General features: G+C 35.0%; 1 pseudogene; it reads right to left on the minus strand.

The window, feature by feature from the left end:
* The window catches only part of LOC110011890, a 36,244-nt pseudogene extending 30,860 nt beyond the window's left edge, over positions 1–5,384 (minus strand).

Below are 5,419 nucleotides of genomic sequence, written 5' to 3' on the forward strand. Positions count from 1 at the left end.
AGTTTGGAGCTGCTTGGGCTACCTCTGATGAAGGAAGAGTTTAACTAGGATTATAATTTTATCTCTATAAGTCTTTTAGTTCAACTAGGAATCTATTTCTAATCCTAGTAGAACTAGGTATCTAGCTATTATAAATAGGTGATGTAATTCACTTTAAGAGACAACTTTTGAACTCTTCTATTTCTCTACGTTTTTATATTATTTTGCTTTTCATGCGTTCGTCTATGAGCATGTCTAGCTAAATCTCTCATTCCGGTTGAAGACTTGGTGAACGCTTAAATCCAACGGGTTGTGAGATCTAATTTATGCTTTCTACTTTTATTCATATTGGTATTTGTGTTGTTCTCTGTGCTTTTATTACAAATAATCTGATTTATTGTCAAGAATATTTGCCTAGCCAATTGAACTTTCAAATCCGTAATTGTTTGTTTAGTTCGATAACTAGTGGTAACACAACATAATTGATTATGTAGAAGTTTTCGATTATGTTGTGGGGAATGCACAATCTAACTTAAATAAATCCTCGTAGGAATTTATTGGTTAGAATTGGGCCTTTCTAGTTCTTAATGCTGTCGGTAAATTAAATCTTGAGGACGTTCCCAAGGTTGTTTACTGATTAGGGATTTAGTCAACGGACGTTCCTTGACTATCCACAAGGTAAGGAAAGGTGAGGTCGTTAGGTCGTACCAATTGCCATAACCAATTTATCTATCATGAATAATTGTTATCTTTGCATCGATGATCAACCGTGGAATTAAGCGTGATCCTGTCTTTAACTGGAATACTCTCCTCTTATATTTATCTCTTCTAATTTTATTAGCTTTTTAGTTTTATTCTTCTTCACAATCAAAACTCCCCCTAATTATTTTCGTTTTTGAAGGAATTAATTCAAAACCAATCTCTGTGGATTCAACCCTACTCACACATCTACAAAAGTGTTCGTAGGAATTATTTTTGGTGAATTCGACACCCATCAAATTTTGGCGCCATCACCTACTCACACATCACCTACCTGAGTGGAGGGGACAAGGTCGTCGATATCATACCCCACAGGACATGTTTAACCATGCACATTCAAGATTGAGAAATGTAATTGAACGATGCTTCGGTGTACTGAAGAAACATTTCCCAATACTACAGTGGGGGATGCCGAGCTACCTTCAGAACCACCAGGTCGATATAGTAATTTCCTGTTGCGCCCTTCATAACTTCATCCGTAAGTTTAGCAACGATGACATCATATTCAACGAACCAAATGAAGATATTCAGACTGAGATGGATTCATTCTACCATAGGGGACATCCAACCACTTATGAGATAGAAGCCCAACGCAACCTTCAAGATAGCATAGCGATGTAAATGTGGGCAGCCAACCATCGGAACTAGCAATGAACGTAGTGGACAGTGTTGATTCATATGTAAACTACTAAAACTACTTTCCTAATGTACATTTTGTCCTAGAATGTTAGGCTATAATATCGTTTAGTACTATTTGCATGAGAGAATTATAGAGTGTGTTTGATTATTCACAATTGTAAAACTGTTTAGATAGTAGTTTTAAACAAATTGACATTTTTTTACATTTTTCAACTGTACACGTGGTGCAATTTTGCACAATAATTATTTTGCTGACCGTAATTCTTTGTAGCCATGGCATACCGCAGATATCTGGAGAGTGCTGGATTTCCACAGGACGGCCATTGGAGTTCAAATATTGAGCAGCGCTTCATGTGGATGATACTTGATGACAACACTCGGGCGCCTATGAGAGACGATGCACTTGCGGAGGCGCAGATGGGTTACTGGGCACGTGGATTACGTAGACATTTTGGATATCCTTACACCCGAGACCAAGTCCGTGATAAATTCTATAAGTTTAAAAATCGATTTCAACAGTTCCACGGCATCACTCAGATACCAGGGATTTATTATGATATTGAAACATTTATTATGGTGTTTCCAATAGAGCTACGACCACGTGCATTATGGGTACGTCATTTTAGTTCCAATCTGATTACAGCTACTTAACAATCATCGTTTGAAAATACTATTGTAATTTCCAACGCTAACAAATTTATAATTAGACCCTTTTTACAGCTTTTTTCTTCGGCTAGACGGTACTATGAGTATCCAGAGCCACATTATCCCAGGATGTTAGAGGTGTGGGGGCCCATCAGGTTGCTAGGTGTTCCTATTGAGGCACAAAGCGAAGCAGGCGAAAGTGGTAACATTGTGCGTAATCCGGTGAGAGGAAGCGTGGATGCACCTATTGTTATATCGGATTCTACTGCCCCATCATTACAGTCACATACGCACATCGCCAGTTGGGATGTAGTGGACCATGTAGCTTGTGGAGATGGTGGTCTGGTGCTAGCACGTAATACCTCAGTAGCTGCACGATGCAGTATCGACATGGGCTCGGAAGTGAGGGGGATTGGATTGTGGACTGGCTACATTCATCGGATTGGTGTGCAGTCTGATTGGGGTGCCCAGACGTACAGTGAGGGAGATAGCACAACGCGCTCACCGCGACCACGAGGACTACCACCACACCGTCGTGACGGTCCTTAGGCATACAATGCCGATTGGGAAACTTTCAAGTCGAATATTGATTTAATCATTAAAAAGAAAACAACTAATCGAGCAGTTTGTGAGTGTCAAATGCATTCGTTTCTTATATATCGTGCAGTTTTGTAATTAAATTTTCATCATTCCCTAAAATTTGACAGCCTTGTATGTCATGATTAAAAATAATTTTAATTGTTCTGTTTTTGACAAATCAATGCTAATTGATTCAACTTTGATTATTTACATATTTTGGAATCAATATAGTTTTCTATTTGAACGAAATTTTTTTCAAAATTTGAACCGTGTGGACACTGTATAATTACTGCATGCGTAATGCAAGTATTTATTATTTGATTTATCAGTTAAATATTTTCACCACGAATATAAAGGCAGATGAAATCATTTTCAACATAATACTATAGTGCATGTAATTATTTATTTAATTTTTAATTATTATTTAATATTAAGTAATAAACTCCATACCAAAGCAGATGAGATATAGTGAATTTTTCTAAATTATCTATATAATAAATGTAAGCAACAATTATATATAAAAATAATTTTTAACTTACAAAAATATTGATATTAAAAATATTTACTTTCAATGCTACTGACTAAAAATATTTTAAAATTTTCTACCTCAATAAATTACTTAGTTTTGTATATATGCGGATAATACACCAGCACTATATACGAAATTCATATTTTTTATTACTTTAATTATCTAATTATAATTAATCAATCAATGTATTCTCATCACATTACTATACTTCAATTTACTAAATATTAATTATAAATTTTTTGAACTTACACTATTTTAATATTTCGAACTCAAAATTTTTAATACTTATGTGAAATATTTGAGAAATTTGAAAATTGAGAAAAATATACCAATAATACATAATTAATTAAAAATATCTATTATTCAAATATTAAAAATATCTATTATTCAAATGTTTATATATTATATTTTTTCAGTCCAAATTGTAGGTGTAACAAGATCATTTTGGAGACAATACTACAGTGCAGTAAATTATTCATTAAATTTGAAATTATTATTTAAAATGTTAAAAAAAAGTATTTAACAAAGATAATTACTTAATTTAAATATATATACTATATTTCACTAACAAACAAACTATTATATACATATACAATTATATTAATAAATATATACAAAAAAGACATAATTTGACATCCAACAGTAATTTGTCTCCTATATCCCAACATCAAACATACATCACTTATTTTAAACTATTTTATATTATATCAAAACACAAATCCAAACATACCATCTATCTCAAACACATACTTATTTATCTCTATTTTTCTCTCTCTATCTCCAAAACACAAAACAAAAACACCCAAATTACAAATCCAAACACAATGAAAGCTTCCTTAATTTCACTCTTCTTAGCAACTAGTAAACTCTCTTTCTCTTCTTTTTCTTTCTTCTCATAACTTTGCTTTCTTTTTCTCCATCTTTTGAATCTTTCATTCTTTTTTCACTCTCATTTTCACTTTATTCTTTTCCTTTCTCTTTCCTTTTCTCGCTCTCTTTTTTTTTCTCTCAAGATCTGATCTTGCAAAATTTGTTTTTATGTCATTGGATTAAGAGTTATTGATTCTCCTTGAAGCATAAAAGAGTAATGATTTTGGAATCCATCATGTGTTACATGCCTATCAAACTGCCATGGTCTTCTCCACAGTATGTGGCATGCTTTCTTTGGTACAATATCACATAAAACCTCATCCTTATATCTTCCAATTGAAAACAATACCTTTACTTGCTTGGTCACCTTCAGTTCTCGACACTCATTCAACCATTGAAGCTTGTATGGGCGGTGGTGCTTGATAGTAGGTAGACTTAATATTTGAATCAATTCAGTACTTGCCACATTGCAACAACTACCACCATCAATAATCATACTACATACCTTTCCATGAACTTGACAACGTGTGGAACAAGTTTTCTCTTTAGCAATTATCTTCCTCCAGCATCTGGGCACTAAGGGTTTTTCTAGTAACAAGCAATTCTCCTTCTTCGACATACTCTCCATCACAATCTTCTTTTGATGATTCCTCTTTATTGGTGATTTCTTCCTCGGTTTCCAACTCTCCATGATTGTTGAAGATCATTGTACGCCGGTTAGGACACTCACTTGCTATGTGTCATCTCCCTTGGCACTTGAAACACTTTATATCACGATTTCTTGAAGAATTTGGTTCAGGTTGTACCTTTTTGGCAGCAACTTTATCACCATGTTTAGGATCTGTCTGCTTGAATCTTGATCTAGAAGGGGTGTCTTTCTTGGGGTTGTTCTTCCATGGACCGAATGCCGACGAGTTAGAAATCCTCGTCAAAAGTCCTCTTTGCTGGAGTTGTTGATCCACCTTGATGGATTGGTGTACCATCTCTTCAAGTTCTACATAGTGGTGCATCTCCACAACATCGGCGATATCCCAATTGAGCCCATGCAAGAAACGAGCCATAGTTGCTTCATTGTCTCTATAATGTTAGATCGAATCATGGCAATCTCCATCTCCTTGTAGTACGCATCAACACTTTTAGAACCTTGAGTAAGACATTGGAGATGGTTGTGAAGCTCACGACGAAAATAGGATGGAACAAACCTTCTCCTCATGATTGCTCTTATCTCTTCCCAGGTTGTGATGGGACGTTCACCATTCCTAACCTGTTACTTTTGCATCTGATCCCACCAAACAAGAGCATAATCAGTAAACTCCAAGGCTGCGAGTTTTACCTTTTTACTCTCTGAGTAGTTGTGGCATGAAAAAATTTGCTCGACACGCATCTCCCACTCCAAATACACTTCGGGATCACTCTTTC

This window comes from Sesamum indicum, linkage group LG4, assembly GCF_000512975.1.
Source record: "Sesamum indicum cultivar Zhongzhi No. 13 linkage group LG4, S_indicum_v1.0, whole genome shotgun sequence".
Lineage (NCBI taxonomy): Eukaryota > Viridiplantae > Streptophyta > Magnoliopsida > Lamiales > Pedaliaceae > Sesamum > Sesamum indicum.